Here is a 27,422-nt window from a genome sequence, read left to right on the forward strand (position 1 = left end):
AAAAGCCTAAAAAGATAATTTTTAGAAAAAAAAAGCACTACTAGCAGACAAATATTAAAAAGATAGCAAAGATATTTAATGCAATTCATAGAGCAGTTTTCTTATAATTGTATGAACGCTTTTTATTTTTCGGTCATTTTCAACAATGAAAACAATTATTCTGGAAAAACGGAGTAAGCGAATGAAATTTTGAATAAAAATATTAGTATAGAGCCATATGAAATATGGTATAAAAACTTGAAAATTATTTCCAGACCCACCATGTCATAAATGTCATTTTAAGCAATAATGTAATTTAGCGGCCACCAGTATAGCCCAATCAGGCTTCTTTTCAAAAACTTTTTATTTTTGGTGTCCTATTATAGTTTTCAAAAAGTTACTCATTACCTGAATTATCGTTTGCTTCTGTTGTATTTTTGCAATAAGTACAGCTATAGTGATTGAGTATTTTGTATAGAAGCAAAAAAACCATTTTGTTTACATTTTGATACTTTTATGAAAACTAAGTTCACATTTAGCGGTAATTTCCTTTGATAATAGATATCTAATATGGTTATACTATGATTTAAATGATATAAAACTAAATATTTTCAAACACGTGTGTACATTTAAAATACATTACAACTGTTATCTATATTCATATGCTTAGTTCTTTTTTTTTTCATCAAATCTCTCGGTGATTTTGGTTCAGCATTAAATAATAATATCAAAGTATGAAGACTTTTCTTTCCAAACATGAGATAAAGTAGGTGTAAAAGGGTCTACTTTTAAACATGACAAGATAAATGTTTAAATGAAAACATTTTTTGTTTTGAATATCTCTGTCTCGCCGATTTATAATTCTACATTTGTTTGATCTTTTTGATCTTCAAAGTGACATGGGACGAGATGAGTATTGAGATTTTTTTTATCCTACATTCTTTAATCAATATTTTTATTTCCTTTTGTTAGCCTAAGATTATTTGAAAAGTGAATCTGAAACTGAAACCAAACATTTTTTTCAAACAAACTAGCATTATTTTAAACATACCTAGTAAATTTCTCTTTTGATATCATTAGACTTGGAAAGCGTCGTTTGTAAAATTTTCAAACATGTGTACATTTAAAATATAACATATCACATCTCAAATTCTTGTTTTGACTTCAAACAGCTCTCTTATTGATTTTGAGTTTGAGTTCAGAATGCTTAAATATCAAAGTCTGAAACACATTTTTTCTCCAAACATTCTCGGAAAATGAAAAAAATAATCTTTATGTTTATCAAGCAAGGTAAAATATGATATAAAGCAGCACATCTACAGGTGTAATGGGTATGTTAGTAAAACAAGACAAGATAAGTGTTTAAGTAAAATATTTTGTTCTTGATTATTTTGTCTCGCCTTTAAATGAATATGCTTTTTGTTGATTTCCTTCTGATCGTGAAATCTCATTATTCGTTATTGAAAAAGATATTATATTGTTTATTGACAAATATCATATATTTTTTTAAACACTTAATTTTGTTTAAGATACTTGATTTATCAATTTATTATTTATTTCATCACAATAATAAATTGATAAATCAAGTATCTTAAACAAAATTAAGTGTTTAAAAAAATATATGATATTTGTCAATAAACAATATAATATCTTTTTCAATAACGAATAATGAGATTTCACGATCAGAAGGAAATCAACAAAAAGCATATTCATTTAAAGGCGAGACAAAATAATCAAGAACAAAATATTTTACTTAAACACTTATCTTGTCTTTTTTTACTAACATACCCATTACACCTGTAGATGTGCTGCTTTATATCATAGTTTACCCTTCTTTCATAAAAACTGTGATAAACATAAAGATTAATTTTATCAATTTCCGAGAATGTTTGGAGAAAAAATGTGCTTCAGACTTTGATATTTAAGCATTCTGAACTAAAACTCAAAATCAATAAGAGAGCTGTTTGGAGTCAAAACAAGAATTTGATATGTTATATTTTAAATGTATACATGTGTTTGAACATTTTACAAACGACTTGCTTTCCAAGTCTAATAATATTAAAAGAAAATGTATTAGGTATGGTTTAAACAATGTTGGTTTATTTGAACAAAATATTTGGTTTCAGTTTCAGATTCACTTAGGCTAACAAAAAAAACAGGAAATGAAAATATTGGTTCACAGAAAGTAGGATAAAAAACATATTTTCAATACACATCTCATCGAATGTCACTTTGAAGGTCAAAAAGTTATCAAACAAATGTAGATTTATTAAACGGTGAGACAGAGATATTCAAAACAAAAAATATTTTCACTTCTCATGTTTAAACTTATGTTTGGAGAAAAAAAACCTCATACTTTGATATCTTTATTTTATGCTGAACAAAAAATCAAAATCACGTAGAGAACTGTTGAAAATCAAGAACTAAACATTTGAATATAGATAACAGTTGTAATGTATTTGAAATGTACACACGTGTTTGAAAATATTGAGTAAGACCATGTTAGATATTTATCATGTGAGGAAAGTAGCGCTAAATGTGAAATTAGTTTTCATAAAAGTAGCAAAATGAAAACAAAGTGGTGTTTTGCTTCTATAAAAAAAAATTTAATTCCTATATTGCTGTACTAATTGGCAAAATTCAACAGAGTAATGAGTAACTTTTTGAAAACTATCACAGGACACCAAAAATAAAAAAAAGGTTTTTGAAAAGAAGTCTGTCCAGGCTATACTGTAGGCTGTTAAATTTTATTATTCCTTAAAAAATGACGTTTTTGATTTGGTGGGTCTGGAAATTATTTTCAAGTTTTTATACATGTACCATATTTCATATGGGTCTGTATTAATAACTTTCATTCAAAATTTTATTCGCTTACTCCGTTTTTCCAGAATAGTTGTTTTCATTTTTGATAATTACCGAAAATGAAAAACGTTCAAAAGATTTTAAGAAAACTGTTCTATGAATTGCATTAAATATTTGTGTTACCTTTTTAATATTTGTCTGCTAAAAGTGCACCTGTTGAAATATGTAATATTTTCAAATCTTTTCAGATTTTTGGGCATTTAAATTTGAAATGTTAAAAAGCAAGGCAAATGTATTAAACAAATTTAGCATGTAAAGGGTAAATCAATAAACAAAATTGCAATTATCCAATAAATCAATTACTTACCACCCTTGCTGGTCATATCGTCTTGCTTAAAATGAAAATAAGAACATGTTTTAGATATTGATATCAATACAATATTGATATCCATGTTTTTCAACAAGACTATATCTTGAAAAATGCTAAGCATAAGGATGAGGGAAAAGAATTATGCGGTGGGAATCCACAAAAGTAGGATAAACACGAATTTCTTATAACTGACCGTCCTACGATTAAGTGCATACCTTATCTTAAACTGTAAAATATAAAGTATATGCCATTCTAATATAAGAAAGTGACTGTAAACACGAAAGATTGAAATTACTATCATGGTTCATGTATATTTTAAAAATCGTGTATATATTCACTGTCCTCGTTCAGTCCTCGGAAATGAACATAATATTTCTTCTACAGCAGACGACAAAGGCAGGAGATTTTTAGAAAATGTCATAGAAAAAATAGGATAGCATGCTATTAGACTTACTAGGGAATATAGTCCATTGACATTACAAATAATTATCTGCTAGTTTCAAAAACATACAAATGACTAAATGTTATTGCCGATTTCTAAACAATGCAATCACATGGGATTTTCTTACTTTGTTGAGACATAAAGTTTGAAGATTTTAAGGAATAGCTTTTCATGTATTATTGGTTAAGTGCCTTTGGTTAAGATTTTAGATCGTCTCTAACTCATTTGAATAGCTTTTTGATATCAACGCATTCCAGGAAATCGAAATTAAGTTGTGCTTGAATGATTGACAAAAGATATGACCACTTTGTATTGCTAGCAATCTCTTTCCATCTTTTAAATCATATAAAGCATTTTCAAATGTCATTGTTGTCGTTCTGCTATCAAACACAAAATAAAGCTCATGATCGAAAATCTGTAAGAATATTAAATCCTTTTATACATACAATAAAATATTTTGTCAGATTGCATTCATTTCCTAGATGCATATCTATAGCAATTCTATATCTTCCCGGAAAGACAATCTGTCAAGCAGGATAAATACAGAATTCAATGATGAATACAAAATTGAATATTGAATACACTTTGATAAATGTTGCAATATAAATTTTTGATTTTGACAAGTTCAGAAACTATGAAAAAATCAATGAGATCAAATATCGATATCTCAAAATTGAGAAAATAAGAAAAACATAATAAAAGGGATTTTTCAATCAATATAGTTTATGCATGTAAAGAATTAATTTAGTAAGCAGCAGAAACCTAAAAATCATGGTCATAACATTTTTAATTTTTATTTTTATTTTTTGTTTAATCCGAGAATTTGGAGTAGAAACATTTCCCGAATCATTTTGAATCATATCATTTTTGTTCCATAACTAGCTGACTTTTAGACGCATATTTGATAACTTATTCTGTTATAAAAACATCTGACCAATGAAAAAATATCTGCTTTTGTATGAATTTGGTCATTTGTATGGCCTTAAATGTATCGCATCATTTGTTTTTGTTCATTATTTTCTAACTTCATTCATATTTTCTTACTACTTTCTTTCATTCATTCCCTGGATGAACTGCTGACAATATTTAACCTGAAAAACATTACAAGTTGCCGTTGTCGTTTATACAAATTATCAAGCCTTGGTCAATATCATGTGACCAGAGAGCGCTGATTGTGGTTAGATGATAAGCTTTAACAACGCTAAACTTGTTATAACAACATATTTTGTTTCAACATCGAATTAATTTCGTATGTATTGATTATTGAAAGCTTATTTCACATCAAATCTGATGAGGATATATAGAAGAGGCAGCTTCCCATTGATGATAGGATTACAAACAAAACTCGTTATATATCAGATCTCAAACTGAAATAGATATCTGTTACACATATCGTCGTATTTCGTGTATGTTACGTCTATTTTCTTTTGACAAACTATCTATATTTACGTCTTATGAATGATCTTATTTTCATATTTTTACCGAAGAAGGCAGTTTATTAATTAATTATGTGTTTTATCTCGTTTTTGTAGTTTTTTTCTCTTTTATTTTCTATTATTATTATTGTTGTTGTTATTGTTGTTGTTGTTGTTGCTGCTGCTGCTGCTGCTGCTGCTGCTGATGCTGATGATGATGATGACGAAGTTATTGTTTGTTTTTTATTGTTTTGTTTAGATTTATTTATTTATTTATTTATTTATTTATTCATTTACTTGTTGAAAGGTATAAAAGCTTAAATCCTAATAATATAATAGTACAAGCATTTATATTCACGATTTCGAAAAACCTTTAGTTTTTTTTAAACTATACTGTACACGTATACGTTCTGAACAGCAATGGTATTTTAATTTCAAATGTTTGGTTAATTTCACTTTTGTCTATCCGTTCATTTCTTTGTCTTATTCGCATGAATTTAAAACGCATCCGAGTGTCGGATATCAAACAGTAGAATAGCTACAAAACATTAAGACTATTTAAACATTTTACAAATCATGAATGAATATCTAATTAAAGAGACTTCATCGAGGTTTTTTGAAATGACGGAACTAGAAATATTTTTTTTCTCAATTCGATGCAGGTCTAAACCATTAATTTGTGTATAACATTACAGATCATTCGCTTACTTTGTCATTCCAAATCGTGAAAAATGAACCAAACTGAAAGCATAGGAGCGCTTTTTGTTTTCATTCAAATCGTGCTAGAATATCACAAAATACGATTTTCAATTCATTACTTGGTATATTTCTTAGTTACATTTTGCATATCTTTCTTACCAAGCTGATGTATGTCAGAAATTTAAAATTTATGTTTTCAGCTTTTGGACATCAGAGTAGTTCATTAAAATGTTTAGATTAGTTTCTGCCACAGTCTGCAACATCTCAAACATTATTGACAATACGCCGATGATTAACTGTACAAAAATGTAAATTCGCGATTTTGAAATATGTTTAGTTAATTTAAACTCAGAGATTTTTCATTAAATGTTAAGTTAAGTTTCTGCAACATCTAAACTATTGTTGATAATGTACTGATGATTATATAGCTATTGTATGTCGAAAGAATTAGTATTATTTTTTTACGGAAACATACCGGTTTTCAAATCAGTCACTGACTGCTAGCATACAACATGCGATATTTCAAAATAGAATGTACGGGTGTGCCTCAGTAAAATACAGTAGTAGTCTTACTAATTGTGCTAGGCGTTGAGATATTGTCCTATTTTCTTTTAAGGTTTAATGTTTTGTAAAATAAAACTTCGGCAGAACACTTGCAATGTTTGTTATATTATTTAAATTACACAAATTTGTTTTATTAATAATAGATGTTTTGATATATGATATCTAAATACATGTATAGTCAGATAGTTTATTAGACCACTTTAAAGACTGCCAATGTTGCATTCTACTAATACAAACGAACCATATCAGAGAAAAAGTAGTATTTTATATGCTGGTAACTAAATAAAGAAACCATGAGCATAGGATGCTTTCATGTTTCTGTTGAAACCGTAATATATTTTTTAAAATAGAATAGTTTTATTTCGGCCCTTCTGAACTGTGTTTCGAAATGGTGACCAAGTGGTAACCAATGTATTCCTTTCAAAACAATATTACAGTATTTCCTTCTTGTTCCACCACCTTTGAAAACCAAACAATGACTAAGTCAAAACCGGTTGACTCCCGCAAACAATATGCGTCATTCCTTCTTTTTCTTCTGTACTTAGTCAGTCAAAATATTTTGACTTGCATAAGTTAGATTCTGAGGGTTTCATTTGTCCTGGGTTCCACTAATGCCCATAAACAAAACAGCACAATATCTCAACGCGTAGTACAATTAGTTGGAGTTCCACTGTACTTTGCTGAGGCACACCCGGAAATTCTATTTTGAAATATTGCATGTTGTATGCAAGTAGTCAGTGACCGATTTGAAAACCGGTATGTTTCAGTAAAAAATCAAAAAATTCCTGCACATCTTATTTAAATGTTTATATTTACTTAAAGTTGCATCGTATCATACATCTTAGGCGTCCTTACCAGAAAAGCATACTTTAAATATGCAATGATAATTTGACGTATAGTCAATATTATTGTTTGCGATATCGAGAAAGAGACACAACTTGAACAGTACTGTCTTGAGATTTATGAACGTCTTAAAGGAATAATTCGACATACAATAACTATATAATTATCGGCGTATTGTCAATAATATTTGAGATATTGCGGAATGTGACAGAAACTAAACTAAACTAAACTAAACATTTAAACGAACTCCTCTATGGTCCAAAAGCTTAAAACATAAATTTTAAATTTCTGACATAGATCAGCTCTGGAAGAAAGATATGCAAAAAGTAACTAAGAAATATACCAAGAAATGAATTGAAAATCGTAGTTTGTGCTTTTCTAGCCCGATTTGAACAAAAAAATATGCGTTCCAATGCTTTCAATTTTGGTTTATCTTTCACGATTAGAATAATTATTCTGAAAGACAAAGTAAGCGAATGATCTGTAATTTTGTACACAAGTTAGATGGAAAAAAGAGATAAAACACATAATTAATTAATTAACTGCCTTCTTCGGTAAAAAAAAATGAAAATTAGATAATTCATAAGACGTAAATATATATATATATATTATGAAAAACACGTTTGTCCAATGAAAAAAGACGTTACAAACACGAAATATAACGAAGATATGTGTAACAGATATCTATTTCAGTTTTAGATCTGATATAACGAGTTTTGTTTGTAATCCTATCATCACTGGGAAGATGACGCCTTCAATCTATCCTCATCAGATTTGATGTGAAATAAGCTTTCAATAATCAATACATATGAAATTAATTCGATACTGAAACAAAATATGTTGTTATAACAAGTTTAGCGTTGTTAAAGCTTATCATCTAACCACAATCAGCGCCCTCTGGTCATATGATATTGACAAAGGCTTGATAATTTGTATAAACATAGACAACAGCAACTTTTAAAGCTTTTCAGGGCAGTTCATTCTAGGAAGTAATATGTTGGAAAGAAAGGTAGTAAGAAAATATGAATGAACTTAGAAAATAATGAACACAAACAAATGATGCGATACTTTGAAGGCCATACAAAAACAGATATTTTTTCATTGGTCAGATGTTTTTATAACAGAATAAGTTATCAAATATGCGTCTAAAAGTCAGCCTGTTGTGGAACAAAAATGATTTGATTCAAAATGATTCGGAAAATGTTTCTACTCCAAATTCTCCAAAGTCGGGTAAAACAAAAATGAAAATAAAAAAGTTTTTATTATGACCATGTTCTTTAGGTTTCTGCTGTTTACTAAATTAATTCTTTACATGCATAAACTATATTGATTGAAAAAATCCATATCAAAATGTTTTTATTTTATTTTATCACTTGTGAGATATCGATATTTGATTTCATTGATTTTTTCACAGTGTCTGAAATTGTCAAAATCAAAAATTTAAATTGTAACATTTAAAAAACGACAATGGCATTTCAGCATTTGCGTGTTTTGGAAACTAGCGGTTAATTATTTAATTACGAGTCAGAAGTTTGATTGTAAACAAATTTAAAAGAATATCTGGTTATTATTACCAATTATCACGAAACATAATAGATTTATGCCTTACTTAGTTGTTGCAATGATTCTTTGTAAAAGACTTAACAAAAAACATTTATTATTAAGAAGAATACGTGATCAAGATACATTATATTATGTTTGGGATGGAAGACATAACCAAATCACGAAAAGAACTCTCCCGATGAAATTAATACAAGTGTTAATTATCGTAGAATTATCATTCAACGAAACTTTAAACTATTAAAAAAAATCAGACAAAATGTTACATTTTTTTTTTAAATTAGCACATTGACAGCGCTTGCATGTATTTAATGCTTCACCACAAACACTTATTTGTGAGAGTTTCTTTTCTGTCCTGTACAAAAATTTCAAGGTACCTTCAAACTTACAGAGGTAAGTACAGGAATTGCGCTACAATTATTTTATATCGATATTTAATACTTTATTGATTTATAATACTCATCACATTCCATATACTAATTGTTTACTTCACGTGTTTGCGTTAGACATTGTTTGAAATTGTATTGGAATGTACATTATTATACAGCTTACCCTAGGTCTTGGAGATTTTACGTAATTTAAACGGTTATGGAACGAACAATGCGAAAGGGAGCAGTCAATATGAAATGTTTCAATTTAACGTCTATTGAAATTCATGGACGGCATCGATAGCAAAAGCTATATACAGGATAAATGATTAAGTTTTACACTTTCATCATATTCTGTTGTAGATTCCCACCGCATAATTAATTTTGCTCCTCCTTATGCTTAGAATTTTTCAAGATATAGTCTTGTTGAAAACATGGATATAAATATTGTATCAATATCTGAAACATGTTCTTATTTCATTTTAAGCAAGACTAAGATGACCAGAAAGGGTGACACGTAATAGATTTATTTGATAATTGCAAAGGCGTTTATTCATAACCCCTTTGCATGCTAAATTTGTTTAATGTATTTGCCTTGCCTTTTAACATTTCAAATTTAAGGCCCCAAAAGCCTAAAAAAGATAAAGTTTAAAAAAGAAAAAACACTTCTAGCAGACAAATATTAAAAAGATAGCAAAGATATTTAATGCAATTCATAGAACAGTTTTCTTAAAATTTTATGAACGCTTTTTATTTTTCGGTCATTTTTAACAATGAAAACACTTATTCGGGGAAAAACGGAGTGATCGAATGGAATTTTGAATAAAAGTTATTAGTATAGACCCATATGAAATATGGTATAAAACTTGAAAAAATATTTCCAGACCCACCATGTCATAAATGTCCTTTCAAGCAATAATGAAATTTAGCAGCCACCAGTATAGCCCGATCAGGCTTCTTTTTCAAAAACTTTTTATTTTTTGTATCCTATTATAGTTTAAAAAAGTTACTAATTACCCGATTTATCGTTTGCTTCTGTTGTATTTTGGCAATTAGTACAGCTATAGTGATTGAGTATTTTGTATAGAAGCAAAAACACCACTTTGTTTACATTTTGCTACTTTTATGAAAACTAATTTCACATTTAGCGCAACTTTCCTCAGATGACAAATATCTCTTATGCTCTTAAACATTTATTTAAATAACATATAACTCAAGTTTGCCCTTTTTAAAAAAGGAAAAGAAACCGTTTCTGAGGCATGACAAGGTAAGTGTTGAAATGAAAATATTTTTGTTTGTATATACCTTCAAACTTACATTGAACGAGATTTATTTTATTTGAAAATACTTTTTTCCCTATTTTGTGTTAACCCATTACTTCATGAGCATTTTGTGAAAAATGGCTGTTTTCATTGAAAAGTCTCCCGTTACAAGTTCAAATTGCTATAAAACTATAAAAACTGCTTCAATACTAATCAAACTTAGCACAAATGTTGACTGGACCATTGCCTTTGCAACAACATGCTCAGGCTTAAATTTCCTGTTACCATGGCAACGAGGGGACATCTCAAAATTGCCAAAAAATCACTATTTTGCGTTGATTTTTTCCATCAAAATTAAATTTCAAAGTGCTGCAACTTCTCAATGGATTGAGATAGAGTCAAATGCTTTTCAGCGTTGGTTACACGTTACCTTATGATCGATCTGTGGTCATTTTTACCCTCTCACAAGTCCAAAATTTTCTTGGCGATGAGAGGGACTGCAGTCCCCTTCAAACCCCAAACAGAAGGCGATACATCCCCTTTCTGCCAACCCCCTGATCTTTTTGTTGGGGACCACGCCGAAAAAGTGGTCACATTTTTAAACATAATTTCTCGAACAAAAAAAGTGTTAAGGGCCTAAATAAGGCATTTTTCAACATTTGAGACACCAAAAATGGGGGGGGGGGATGAAAAGGCGTTAAAAGGCGTATATATCGCGTAATGGGTTAACCAATATTTTTATTTCCTTTTTCCTTTTGTTACCCTAAGATTTTTTGAAAAGTGAATTTGAAACTGAAACCGACAAACTAGCTTTGTTTAAACCATACCTAGTAAAGTTCTCTTTTGATATCATTAGACATAGAAAACCAGTCGTTTGTAAAATTTTCAAAGTACATTTATAAAATATAACATATCACATCTTAAGTTCTTGTTTTGACTCCAAACAGCTCTTCTAGTGATTTCAGTTTGGGTTCAGAACGCTTAAATATCAATGTCTGAATACTTTTTTCTCCAAACATTCTCGAAAAATGATAAAATTAATCTTTATGTTTTTATGAAAGAAGGGTAAAATATGATATAAAGCAGCACATCTATACAGGTGTAATGGGTATGTTTAAGTTTACAAAAAGTAGTCAAATGTGTTCATAAAAGGTTAAGTTATTGTTTCCTTCAAGCAGAAAATAAATAACAAAATTTGGTTGCTGTATATTTTAAGGCCTCTTCAAAGCTTAAAAGCAGCAGCAGCAGCAGCAGCAGCAGCAGCAGCAGCAACAACAACAACAACAACAACATTATAGAAAAAAATACAAAAAGTGGAAAAAAGAGATAAAACACATAATTAATTAAATAATTAACTAATTGACTGCCTTCTTCGGTAAAAAAAATTATAAAAAATAGGTAAATATAGATATTATGAAAATCACGTTTGTCCAATGAAAATAGACGTTACAAACACGAAATATAACATAGATATGTGCAACAGATATCTATTTCAGAAGTTTTGTTTGTAATCCTATCATCATTGGAAAGATGGCGATTCAATCTATCCTCATCCGATTTGGTGTGAAATAAGCTTTCAATAATCTATATATATGAAATTAATTCGATGCTGAAACAAAATATGTTGTTATAACAAGTTTAGCGTTGTTAAAGCTTATTATCTAGCCACAATCAGCGCCCTCTGGTCATATGATATTGACAAAGGCTTGATTATTTGTATAAATAGAGACAACGGCAACTTGAAATGCTTTTCAGGGGAAGTGATATGTATGAAAGAAAGAAGTAAGAAAATATGAATGAACTTAGAAAATAATGAATAAAAACAAATAATGCAATACATTTAAGGACATACAAATGACCACATTCATAAAAAAAACCAAATGATTTTTCATTGGTTAAATGTTTTTATTACAGAACAGGTTATCAAATATGCGTATAAAAGTCAGCTAGTTGTGGAACAAAAATGGTATGATTCAACAACATTTAGTAGAGTGGAAAAATATTAGTCTGTACACGTTTGTCGGATTAAACAAAAATGTAAATAAAAATCGGCTTTAGATTATGACCATGTTATTTTATTCCCTGCTGCTGACTAAAGTGATACTTTTCATGCATGAATAAAACATCATTGACTGGAAAAAATCCATATTATTTTTTTTTCATCTTCAAACAAAAAAATTGAATCAATCGTGAAATATCGATATTTGATATCATTGATTTTATCATAGTGTCTGAAATTGTCAGTAATCAAAAGTTTATATTGCAACATTTATCAAAGTGTATTTAATATTCAATTTTTGCATTCGTCATGAACTTCTGTATTTATCCTGCATGGCAGATAGTCTTTCAAGGAACATATATAGAATTGCTATAGATATGCATCTATGTAATGAATGCAATGCAGTCTGACAAAATACTTTATTGTATGTATAAAAGGATGTAATATTCTTACAGATTTTCGATCATGAGCTTTATTTTGTGTTTGATAGCAGAACGACAACAATGACATTTGAAAATGCTTTATATGATTTAAAAGATGGAAAGAGATTGCTAGCAATACAAAGTGGTCATATCTTTTGTCAATCTTTCAAGCATAACTTAATTTCGATTTCCTTGAATGCGTTGATATCAAAAAGCTATTCAAATGAGTTAGAGACGATCTAAAATCTCAATAAGGCACTTAACCAATAATACCTGAAAAGCTATTCCTTAAAATCTTCAAACTTTATGTCTCAACAAAGTAAGAAAATCCCATGTGATTGCATTGTTTAGAAATCGGCAATAACATTTCAGCATTTGCATGTTTTTGAAACTATATAGCAGATAATAATTTGTAATGTCAATGGACTATATTCCCTAGTAAGTCTAACAGCATGCTATCCTATTTTCTCTATGACATTTTCTAAAAATCTCCTTCCTTTGTCGTCTGCTGTAGAAGAAATAATATGTTCATTTCCGGGGACTGAACGAGGACAGTGCATATATACACGATTTTTAAAATATACATAAACCACGATAGTAATTTCAATCTTTCGTGTTTTCAGTCACTTTCTTATATTAGAATGACATGTACTTTATATTTTACTGTTTAAGATAAGGTATGAACTTAATCGTACGACAGTCATTTATAACAAATTTGTGTTTATCATACTTGATATGAATTTTTTTGATACTTGATATGAAAGAAAGTAAAACATGAATATACAGGCATGAAAAATATGTGAAAAAAACGTTCCTGGTGTTAATTATCATCAAAATAAGCGAATAAAATTTTGAACGAAAGTTTTAATACAGACCCATATGAAATATGGTATAAAAACTCGAAAATTATTTCCAGACCCACCATATCAAAAATGTCATTTTTAAGGAATAATAAAATTTAGCAGCCAACAGTATAGCCTGGATTGACTTCTTTTCAAAAACTTTTTATTTTTATTTTTAGAGGCCTGTTATAGTTTTCAAAAAGTTACTCATTGCCTGATTTATCGATTCTGCTGTATTTTGCCAATAAGTACAGCAATATAGAAATTAAATATTTTTTATAGAAGCAAAACACCACTTTGTTTACATTTTGCTACTTTTATGAAAACTAATTTCACATTTAGGCTACTTTCCTCAGGTGATAAATATCTAATATGGTCTTAAATAAATATTTAAATAATATAAAACTCAATATTTTCAAACACCTGTGTACATTTCAAATACATTACAACTGTTTTCTATATTCATATGTTTAGTTCTTGTTTTTTTCAACAGTTCTCTAAGTGATTTTGATTTTTGTTCAGCATAAAATAAAGATATCAAAGTATGATGTTTTTTCTCTCCAAACATGAGATAAAGTAGGTGTAAAAGGGTCTGCTTTTTAAACACGAGAAGATAAATGTTTAAATGAAAATATTTTTTGTTTTGAATATCTCTGTCTCGCCGTTTTATAAATCTATATTTGTTTGATAACTTTATGACCTTCAAAGTGACATTCGATGAGATGTGTATTGAAAATATGTTTTTATCCTACTTTCTGTTGACCAATATTTTCATTTCCTTTTTTCTTGTGTTAGCCTAAGATTATTTGAAAAGTGAATCTGAAACTGAAACCAAACATTTTTTCAAACAAAATAGCATTGTTTTAACCATACCTAGTAAATTATTCCTTTGATATCATTAGACTTAGAAAGCCAGTCGTTTTTTTAAAAATTTCAAACATGTGTACACTTGAAATATAACATATTACATCTCAAATTCTTGTTTTGACTTCAACAGCTCCCTTATTGATTTTGAGTTTGAGTTCAGAATGCTTAAATATCAAAGTCTAAAACACGTTTTTTCTCCAAACATTCTCGGAAAATGATAAAATTAACCTTTATGTTTATCACAGTTTTTATGAAAGAAGGGTAAAATATGATATAAAGCAGCACATCTGCAGGTGTAATGGGTATGTTAGTAAAACAAGACAAGATAAGTGTTTAAGTAAAATATTTTGTTTTTGATTATTTTGTCTCGCCGTTAAATAAATATGCTCTTTGTTGATTTCCTTTTGATCGTAAAATCCAATTAGTCTTTATTGAAAAATATATTTATTTTTAATCAACAAATATTTTATATTTTTAACACTTAATTTTGTTTTAGATACTTAATGTTTCAATTTATTGTTGTGGTGAAATAAAATAATGCAACGAATAAAAGACACTAAGTAATAATTTTTTTATATAATAAGATAAATCCGTTGTTGATTGCGTTTAACTTAGTGAAAACATATTTTGTTTCTTTCTTTTACACAATTTTTTTTTAGGTTCAATGTTTCGTAAAAGAACTTCGGAAAAAACACTTGCAATGTTTGTAATGTTATTTAGTTTTTTTATAAATATTTTCTTATTAACAGTATATGATATTTCAATATAAGACCACTTATATGTATTTGTTTAAAAGGCTAACTAACGAAAAAAAAGGATTTTATTTCGACTCTACTGAACTGTGTATCGCAAGCAATCAGAACACTATTTTAGTCTACAAACAATGGCCGAGTCGCAACCGGTTAACTCCCGCCAACACATTCGCCGAAGAACAGCCGCTGTGCCCCCGTGAATTCTATTTTTAAACTATCACCTCTCCTATGCTAGCAGTCAGTGGCCGATTTGCAAACCGGTATGTTAATTACTTATTCTATTTTTATAAAGAAATTAAAAAGTTTCTGCAGATTCTCTTTTAAATGTTCATTTTTACATGTTTATGTTCATTTTTACATGTTTATATTTACCTAGATATGCATCGTAGGTGTCCTTAAATCTATCAAAATCCCCAGAAAAGCATTTCTTTAAAAATGCAATGATAATTTGTCGTATAGTCAATACTATTGTTTGAGATATCGGAGAAAGAGACACAACTAAAACAGTACTGTCTTGAGAGTTATGAATTTCTCAAAGGAGTAATGCTACATACAATAACTATGTAATCATCAGCACATAGTCAATAATAGTTCAGATATGAAACTGAACTTAACATTTAAAGAAACTCATATGAGATCCAAAAGCCTAAAACATATTTTTTTTATTTTTGACATAGATCGACTAGGGAATAAATAAGGGCAAAAGAAAGTTAAGAAATATCCCTATAAATATAATGAAAACTCGTATTTATTGCTTTTCTAGCCCGATTGGAGTGAAAAAGGTTGCAATGCTTTCAAATGTGGGTGTTTTTCACAATGAGAATAATTATTCTGGAAAGACAAAGTAAGCAGATGAACACAAATTAAGGGTCCCAGAAAAAATGTTTCCAGTCCTGTCATTTCAAAAAGCCTCAGTGGAGTCCCTTTAATAAGATATTTCTACATGTTTTGTAAAATGTTTAAATAGACTTAATGTTTTGTAGCCATCCCTTGTTTGATTTTGGTTTCTTGGATGCGTTTTAAATTCATACGAATTTATAAGACACAAAGTAATGAACAGATTTAAAAAGAACAATTTAAACAACCATTTGAAATTAATATACCATTGCTGTAAAAAACATCTACGAGTTTATAAATGATTAAACGTAGTTCGAAATGGTGAATATAAATTTTTGCACAGTTGTAATAAGTATTAAGCTTTTTTTACGTTTCTATCAATAATAATAATAATAATAATAATAATAATAATAATAATAATAATAAACAAACATAAACAGAATGAAAACACCCTCTGCACAATGGCTTCCTTCTGTAAAAATATGAAAATTATTCATCCATAAATGTGGTAAAGACCTTAGTTAAAAACATGAAATGTTACGAAGATATATGTAACATATATCTATTTCAGTTTGAGATCTGATATAACGAGTTTTGTTTGTAATCCTATCATCACTGGGAAGATGACGCCTTCAATCTATCCTCATCCGATTTGATGTGAAATAAGCTTTCAATAATCAATACATACGAAATTAATTCGATGCTGAAACAAAATATGTTGTTATAACAAGTTAAGCGTTGTTAAAGCTTACCATCTAGTCACAATCAGCGCCCTCTGGTCATATGATATTGACAAAGACTTGATAATTTGTATAAATAGAGACAACGGCAACTTGTTATGCTTTTCAGGTTAAAATATTGTCAGCAGTTCATCCAGGGAAGTTATATATTAGAAGGAAAAGTAGTAATAAAATTTGAATGAAGTTAGAAAATAATGAACAAAAACAAATGATGCGATACATTTAAGGCCATACAAATGACCACATTAAAAAAAAACACAGATATTTTTTCATTGGTCAGATGATTTTATAACAGAACAAGTTATCAAATACCAACTAGTATGAATTAAAAGTAATATGATTAGATGGAAAATGTTAGTCTGCAGTTTTCCTTCTCCAAATACTTCAAAAGTTGGATTAAACAAAAATGAAAATATATTTTAATAATTTTAAGTCCATATTATTGATTTCCCTGCTGCTGCTGTAAGATATCGTTATTTGATCTCATAGATTTTCAATGATCAAAAGTTTAACTCGCAACATTTATCAAAGTGTATTCAATATTCAATTTTTTATTCATCATTGAATTCTGTATATATCCTGCTTGACAGATTGTCTTTCCGGGAAGATATAGAATTGCTATAGACATGCATCTAGGAAATGAATACAGTCTGACAAAATATTTCATTGTACGAATAAAAGGATTTAATATTCATACAGCTTTTCCATCATGAGCTTATTTTGTGTTTGATAGCAGTGCGACAACAATGTCATTTGAAAATTCTTGATATGATTTAAAATCCGGAAAGAAATTGCCAGCAATACAAAGTACTCATATCTTTGTTATTCATTCAAGCAAAACTTAATTTTGATTTCCAGGATAATGTCGATATCAAAATAAGCTATTTAAATGAGTTAAAGGCGATCTGAAATCTCAATAAAGCACTCTAGCAATAATAGATGAGTTCCTTTTCCTTAAAATTTGAACATCTACAAAATAAGAAAATCTCATGCGATTGCGTTGGAGAAAATGACAATAACATCTAGGCATTTGCATGTTTTGGAAACTAGCAGTAACTTATTTGCAATGTCAATGGACGATATTCCCTAATAATTCTAACCTAACAGCATGTTATCGTAACTTATTTATGACATTTTCTAAAAATCCCCTGCTCTCGTCGTCTGTTGAAGCAGAAAGAATATGTTCATTTCTGAGGACTGAACGAGGACAGTGAATATATACACGATTTTTAAAATATATACTTCTTTATATATTCTTCTTTTGTGTTTTCAGTCACTTTCTTATATTTGAATGACATATACATTTATATTTTACTGTTTAAGATAAGGTATGCACTTAATCATAGGACGGTCAGTTATAACAAAATTCGTGTTTATCATACTTGATATGAATTTTTTGATACTTGATATCAAAGAAAGTAAAACATGGATCTACAGGCATGATAAATATGTGAAAAGAATGTTCCTGGTCAAATTAATACGAGTGTTAATAATCACCGAATTGTCATAGAATGAAACTTTGAACTCTTGTTTTCAAAATTATTTAGTTCACAAAATGTGATAGTGGGCATACAGAATGTTACTTTTTTTAATTGGACATTGACAGCACTTGCATGCATTTAATGCTTTACTACAAACAATTTGAGAGAGTTTCTGTTCTGTCTGGAACAGAAAATACAAGACACCTTGTAAACTAACTTGCTGCTGATACAAAACTAACTTGCTGCTGATACAAAACAAACTTGCTGCTGATTACTGCTGATACAAAACAAACTTGCTGCTGATTACTGCTGATACAAAACTAACTTGCTGCTGATACAAAACTAACGTACTGGTGATACAAAACTAAATTGCTACAGATACAAAACTAACTTGCATCTGATACAAAACTAACTTGCATCTGATACAAAACTAACTTGCTACTGATACAAAACTAACTTGCATCTGATACAAAACTAACTTGCATCTGATACAAAACTAACTTGCATCTGATACAAAACTAACTTGCTACTGATACAAAACTAACTTGCATCTGATACAAAACTAACTTGCTACTGATACAAAACTAACTTGCATCTGATACAAAACTAACTTGCTACTGATACAAAACTAAGTTACCGCTGATACAGAGGTAACTACAGGGATTTCGTTACATTTTTTGATACATATATTTAATACTTTATTGATTTGCTCTAATCATATTATTGTATGGAACTACCAATGCGAAACACACGGCAAACGGGAGCAGTCAATATAAAATAGTACAATCTTTCAGAATTTTCAAAGGTCTATTAAAATTGTAATAATCTATAACAGTATATCAGATAGATAACAATTTCAGACAACTGATTACCATGTGATGATCCGCAACGAAGATGTCGTCAGAAGAAGGACACGTGTCTTTGTTATTTGTTCAGGCAGCATGATATTTCAATTTCATAGACGGCATCTATAACAAAAGCTATATACTGAATTAATTATTAAGTCTTGATATGGCTTTTACACTTTCATGATATTCTGTTGTGGATTCCAATCTTAAATTTGTTTGTAAACCGCATAATTCTTTTTGCTCCTCCTCATGTAGTCATGTTAAAGAATAAACATGGATATTCATATTGATATCACTTTCTGTAGCATTTTATTATTTTTATTTTTAGCAAGACCAGATCACCAGAAAGAGTGGCACGTAATTGATTTATTGGATGATTGCAAAGTTGTTTATTGATTGAACCTTTGCACATCAAACGATATTTTTTATTGAAAATATTTTTATACTACTTTTTGTTTATCAATACTTTGATTTCGCGTTTTCTTTTGTAACCGTAAGATTATTTGAAAAGTGAAATCGGAACTTATACTGAATATTTTGTTAAATCAAACGTTGTTTAAACCATATACCTGGTAAATTTCTCTTATGATATCATTAGACATCGAAAACCAGTCGTTTGTATTATTTTTAAACACATGCGTACATTTAAGATATAATGCATCGAATCTTAAATTCTTATTTTGACTTCAAACAGCTCTCTTAGTGATTTTGAGTTTAGAATGTATAAATATCAAAGTCTGAATATATTTTTTCTCCAAACATTCTCCGAAAATGATAAAAGCACCTTTATGTTTATCATATTTGTAATGAACAAAGGGTAACATATGATTTAAAGCAGCACATCTACAGGTGTAATGTGTACGTTAGTAAAACAAGACAAGATAATTGTTTAAGTAAAATATTTTGTTTTTAATTATTTTGTCTCGCCGTTAAATGAATATGCTCTTGTTGAATGCGTTTAACTTCGTAAAAACATATTTTTATTTCTTTGTTTAACAGAAAATTCTTTTTAAGTTCAATGTTTCGTAATAAAATTTTGACAAAAACACTTGCAATGTTTGTTAAATTATTCAGTAGTTTTACATAAATTTCTTTTAATAGTAGATGTTTTGATATATGATATTTTGATATAAGACCACTTTAATGTTTGCCAATTTTGCATACTTAAAGTGCAAACGATCAATTTATTTGTTTAAAAGGTCTTGAAAGGCTAAATAAAATATTACAGGGTAACACCTGATATCGAAGTGATAAAACAGTGAAAAAGAAGTTTTTTATATGCTGGTAACTAAATAAGAAACCATAACATGAGTTTAGTATATTTTGATATTTCTATTGAAACCGCATTCAAAATTTTGAAAAAAAAGGTTTTATTTCGACTCTACTGAACTGTGGATCTGTATTACAACCACTCAAAACAACAATTTATTCTATTCTTCTGTATCTACCACCTAGAGAAGCCGAGTTGCAACCGGTTAACTCCCGCCAACAATAATTTCATACCTTCCCCTAAGCACGCCGATGTGTTCCTGTGAATTCTATTTTTAACTTATCACCTGTCCTATGCTAGCAGTCAGTACCAGTATGTTCCCGTTAAAATGAATTACTAATTCTATTATTATTATAAAGAAATCAAAATGTTCCTTCATATCTTATCTGAATAATCACTGCTATATGTTTATATTTACCTACTGTTACATTGTGTCATACATCGTAGGCGTTCTTACCAGAAAAGCATACTTTCAATATGCAATGATAATTAGACGTATAGTCAATATTAATGTTTTGAGATATCGGAGAAAGAGAAACAACTTGAACAGTACTGTCTTGAGATTTATGAACTTCCTATAGTTCCTATAGGAATTATTCGACATACAATAACGTTATAATCATCAGTGCATTGCCAATAACAGTTTAGATATTGTTGAATGTGGCAGAAACTGAACTTAACATTTGATCATACTCCTCTGAGGCCCAAAAGCCTACTGGGAAAGAAAATTTGCAAAAGAAAATTAAGAAATATACCATTGAAAATCGTGTTTTTGTCCTGTTCTAGTCCGATTTGAGTGAAATGTTTTTAATTTTGGGTCATTTTTCACAATTAGAATAATTATTCTTGAAATATAAAGTTAGCAAATGGTCTTGAATTTTTGACACAAGCTAATAGCCAATGTAATAATTATATCCAGTCCCGTCATTTAAAAAACCTCAGTAGAGGCCCTGTAATTAGATATTTCTACTATGTATTGTAAAATGTTTATGTTTTGTAGCCATTCCTTTGTTTGATTTCCGTTTCTTGGATGCGTTTTAAATTCATACGAATATATAAGACACAATGTGAACAGATAGAAAAAAGAGCAATTTAGCAAGCATTTGAAATTAATATTTAAGAAATAATATAACCCAACCTGTGATTTTAATATCGCTCAAAAAAATCACTGTTTGGAGTTCGAATGCGAGGAATTATATCACGAAGGCGTAGCCCGACTGATATAGTGATGCGCATCCAAACGACAAACGATTTTATCAAGCGATAAAATAACCAATTTGGATATGTTATTTCGAATCTAACACGACATCAACAAATTAATGCTGCCGTATCTGATAATAAGCTAAATTGCGCCTGATTGGTTTCAGCGCGTCACATTTCACTGGTTACGTCACATGTATAATGATTGCGTCACATGTCTAAATATAGAACGTCAACAGTGATTTTGTTGCATAATAACGCTCACTTTCGGTTCTTCTATGTTCAATAGGGAAAAATGCGGGTCGTGTTAGAATAATAATTAATACATTTGCTATTAGAATCGTCTCCGAGTTTACAAATGATGAAACGCAGTTCGAAATGTTAAATATAAATTTTTATACAGTCATATTAATAGGATTCAAACAATAATAATAATAATAATAATAATAATAATAATAATAATAATAAAAATAATAATAATAATAATAATAATAATAATAATTATAATAAAGCGATAAAAACAAATAATCAACAACAACAATAACAACAACAACGAACGTAGAAAGAAAAAAAGAGAAAAAAGAGAAAGAAAAGAAAGAAATACACATGTAGCAGATTTTAAGGGCAATTAATAATAATTCACAATGGCCTCTTCCTGTAAAAATATGAAAACTATATAATCCACGAATGTAGTAAAGACCTGAAAATAGATAATATTAAAGTTAGACGTTACAAACATGAAATATTACGAAGATATGTGTAACGGATATCTATTTCAGTTTGAGATCTGATATAACGAGTTTAGTTTGTAATCCTATCATCACTGGGAAGATGACGCTTCTATCTATCCTCACCAGATTTGATGTGAAATAAGCTTTCAATAATCAATACATACGAAATTAATTCGATGCTGAAACAAAATATGTTGTTATAACAAGTTTAGCGTTGTTAAAGCTTATCATCCAGCCACAATCAGCGCCCTCTGGTTATATGATATTGACAAAGGCTTGATAATTTGTATAAATAGAGACAACGGCAACTTGTAATGCTTTTCAGATTTAAATATTGTCAGCAGTTCATCCAGGGAAGTGATATGTATGAAAGAAAGTAGTAAGAAAATATGAATGAAGTTAGAAAATAATGAACAAAAACAAATGATGCGATACATTTAAGGCCATACAAATGACCACATTCATAAAAAACCAGATATTTTTTTCATTGGTCAGATGATTTTATTGCAGAACAAGTTATCAAATATGCGTCTTAAAGTCAGCTAGTTGTGGAACAAAATGGTATGATTCAATAACATTTAGTAGATTGGAAAAATATTAGTCTGTACACGTTTGTCGGATTAAACAAAAATGTAAATAAAAAACTGCTTTGGATTATGACCATGTTATTTTATTCCCTGCTGCTGACTAAATTGATATTTTACATGCATGAATAAAACATCATTGATTGGAAAAAGCCATGTTATTTTTTCATCTTCAAACAAAAATGAATCAATCACGAAATATCGATATTTGATATCATTGATATATCATAGTGTCTAAAATTGTCAATAATCAAAAATTTATATTGCAACATTTATCAAAGTGTATTTAATATTTAATTTTGCATTCGTCATGAACTTCAGTATTTATCATATTTGACAGATTGTCTTTCAGGGAAAATATAGAATTGCTACAGATATGCATCTAGGAAATGAATGCAATGTGAAAAAATATTTTATTGTACGTATAAAAGGATTTAATATTCTTACAGATTTTCTATCATGAGCTTTATTTTTGTGTTTTCAGCAGTGCGACAAAAATGTCATTTGAAAATGCTTAATATGATTTAAAACTGGAAAGAAATTGTCAGCAATACAAAATGCTCATATCTTTGTTATTCGTTCAAGCAAAATATAATTTCGATTTCCTGGATTGCGTCGATATCAAAAAGCTATTTAAATGAGTTATAGACGATCTGAAATCTCAATAAGGCACTTTACCAATAAGGCCTAAGAAGCTGTTCCTTATATTTATTTTATTTATTTCAGTTTAATTTATGTCTCTACAAATAAGAAAATCCCATGCGATTGCCTTGTTTAAAAAAGGAAATGACATTTCAGCATTTTAATGTTTTGGAACTAGCGTTTAATTATTTAATTATTTGTTTGTAAAACATTTGAAAGAAAACGAAGATATCTGGTTATTATAAACCAATTATCACAAAACATGTAGATTTATGACGCGCTAATTTCTTATTTAGTTGATTTGATGCAATGGTTTCTTTGCAAAAGATTTAACGAAGAATACGTGATCAAGATACATTATATTATGTTTAGGAGGGAAGACATAACCAAATCACGAAAAGAACTTTCCCGATGAAATTAATACAAGTGTTAATTATCGCAGAATTATCATTGAACCAAACTTTAAACTATTTAAAAAAATCGAAAACAAATCACACAGTATAAGAGTGGTTAGACAGAATGTTACATTTTTTTAATTAGCACATTGACAGCACTTGCATGTATTTAATGCTACACCACAAACACTTATTTGTGTGTCCTGTACTGAAATTTCAAGGTACCTTCAAACTTACAGAGGTAACTACAGGAATTGCGCTACAATTATTTGATATCGATATTTGACAATTTATCACATTCCATATAATAATTGTATTGGATGTAATTCTTATACAGCTATCTCTAGGTCTTGGAGATATAACGTATTTTGAACGGTTATGGAACGAACAATGCGAAAGGGAGGAGTCAATATGAAATGGTACAATTTAACGTCTATTGAAATTCATGGACGGCATCGGTAGCAAAAGCTATATACAGGATTAATAATTAAGTTTTACCCTTTCATCATATTCTATTGTGGATTCCCACCGCATAATTAATTTTGCTCCTCCTTATGCTAAGCATTTTCAAGATATAGTCTTGTTGAAAACATAAATATAAATATTGTATCAATATCTGAAACATGTTCTTATTTCATTTTAAGCAAAACCAGTTGAACAGAAAGGGTGACACGTAATTTATTTATTTGATAATTGCAAAGTAGTTTATTTATCAACCCTTTGCACGCTAAATTTGTGTAATGGATTTGCCTTCCTTTTTAACATTTCAAATTTAAATGCCAAAAAGCCTAATAAGGTAAATTTTCAACAGGTGCACTACTAGCATACAACTATCAAAAAGATAACAAAGATATTTAATGCAATTTATAGAGCAGTTTTCTTAAAAATCATTTGAACGCTTTTCATTTTTCAACAATGAAAACGGAAAAACGAAGTAAGCGAATGAAATTTTGAACAAAAGTTTAATAGTACAGACCCATATGAAATATGGTATAAAAACTTAAAACTTATTTTCAGATCCACCATGTCTAAAATGTCTTTTAAGGAATAATACAATTCAGCAGCAAACTGTATAGCCTGGTCAGGATTCTTTTCAAAAACATTTTATTTTTGGTGTCCTATTATAGTTTTTCAAAAAGTACTAACTACCTGATTTATCGTTTGTTCCTGTTGTATTTTGAATTAGTACAGCTATAATTATAGTAATTAAGTTTATTGTATAAAAGCGAAGATCACTTTGTTTACATTTTTCTACTTTTATGAAAACTAATTTCACATTTAGCGCTACTTTACTCAGATGATAAATATCTAATATGCTCTAAATAAACCATTCTTTAAATAATATAAAACTCAAGTTAGCTTTTTAAAAAGGAAAATAAACCGTTTCCGAGGCATGACAAGTGTTTAAATGAAAATATATTGTTTTGAATATCTCCGTCTGCTGTTAAGTAAATGTATACTTGATTGATATGTTTTGGTTTGAACGATATTTATTTTTATTGAAAAATACTTTTTTTACCCAATATTTTGTTAACCAAAAATTTTATTTCCTGTTTCCTTTTCTAACCCTCAGATTATTTGAAAAGTGAATCCGAAACTGAAACCAAATATTTTTGTTTTAACAATCTAGCTTTGTTGGTAAATTTCTCTTTTGATATCATTAGACATTGAAAACCAGTCGTTTGTAATATTTTCAAACACATGTGTAAATTTAAAATATACTTCTATGAAACTGTCATCTGTATCACATCTTTAATTCTTGTCAGCCCTCTTAGTGATTTTGAGTTTAGAATGTATTAATATCAAGGTCTGAAAACTTTTTTCTCCAAACATTCTCGGAAAATTGATAAAATTAATCTTTATGTTTATCTCGCAGTTGGTATGAAAGAAGGGTAAATTATTATAAAAAAGCACATCTACAAGTGTAATGGGTATGTTAGTAAAACAAGACAAGGTAAGTGTTTAAGTAAAATATTTTGTTTTTGATTATTTTGTGACACCGTTAAATGAATATGCTTTTTGTTGATTTCCTTCTGATCGTAAAATCCCATCATTCTTTAAAAAAAATCATTTTTATTGACAAATATTTTATATTTTTAACGCGTAATTTTGTTTTAGATACCTAATTCATCAATTTATTTTTGTGATGAAATAAAATAATACAAAGAATAGAACTTATTTAATAAGATAAATACCGTTGTTGAATGCGTTGAACTTAATAAAAAAGATATGTTTTCCTTTGTTTTACAAAAATTCTTCTTAGGTTCAATGTTTCGTAAAAGAAAACTTCGGCAAAAACACTTGTAATGTTTGTAACACTATTATGTTTAATCATATTTTATTGCTATATACATGTATATACAATACAGATACAAATTTCATATGTATTTTAAAAAGCAAAAGCAAACGGGTTGGGCCCAAGTTCTTACAACATTAGCGGTCGGCCCTCCCCGGTAACATTATTCAGTTTCACATAAATTTCTCTTATTAATAGTAAATGTTTTGATATAAAATTATGATGTTTTAATAAAAAAACCACTTTAAAGTGTGCCAATTTGCATGCTAATGATGCAAACGATTAACGTATTTGTGTAAAAGGTTTTGCAAGGCTTACCAAATTATTACACGAACCCAGCTGATATCGCTGTGATAAAACAGAGAAAAAAGTAGTATTTTTATATGCTGGTAACTAAATAAAAAACATGACATGAGTCTAGGATGCTTTTTCCTATATTGTAATCAAAATTTAGGAAAAAAAGGTTTTATTTCGACTCTACTGAACTGTGTATCTGAATCGGAACCAATCAAAACAACATTATAGTCTTTTCTTCTGTATCTTCAACCCTTAGAAACCAAACAATGGTCGAGTCGCAACCTGTTTACTCCCACCAATATTAAGTGTCAATTTATCCCCCCTACTGTCAATTGCAGAAGCACAGCCGATGTGCACCAGCAAATTCTATCTTTAAAATATCGCCCGCTCAATGTAAGCAGTCAGTAATTGATATGTTTCCGTTAAAAATAAGTAGCTAATTCTATAATTATAAAGAATTTAAACAGTTCCTACACATTTTTTTAAACGTTAACATTTACATGTAAACTTATATTGAAACTTTGAACTCTTGTTTTCAAAATTATTTAGTTCACAGAATGTGATAGTGAGCAGACAGAATATTACTTTTTCAATTGGACATTGACAGCATTTGCCTGCATTAAATGCTTTACAACAAACAATTTTGGAGAGTTTCTGTTCTGTCTGGAACAGAAAATACAAGACATCTTCAAAACTACCTTGCTGCTGATACAAAACTAACTTGCTGCTGATGCAAAACTAACTTGCTGTTGATACAAATCTCACTTGCTGCTGATTACTGCTGATACAAAACTAACTTGCTTCTGAAACATAAGTAACTATAGGATTTTCGTAACAAGTATTTGGTAAAAATATTTAATACTTTATTGATTTGTCATGTTCATCATATGCTATATTATAAATGTTTACTTCACG

This window comes from Ruditapes philippinarum, unplaced genomic scaffold (assembly GCF_026571515.1).
Source record: "Ruditapes philippinarum isolate M1 unplaced genomic scaffold, ASM2657151v2 ctg1216_1_1_1_1, whole genome shotgun sequence".
Classification (NCBI taxonomy): domain Eukaryota; kingdom Metazoa; phylum Mollusca; class Bivalvia; order Venerida; family Veneridae; genus Ruditapes; species Ruditapes philippinarum.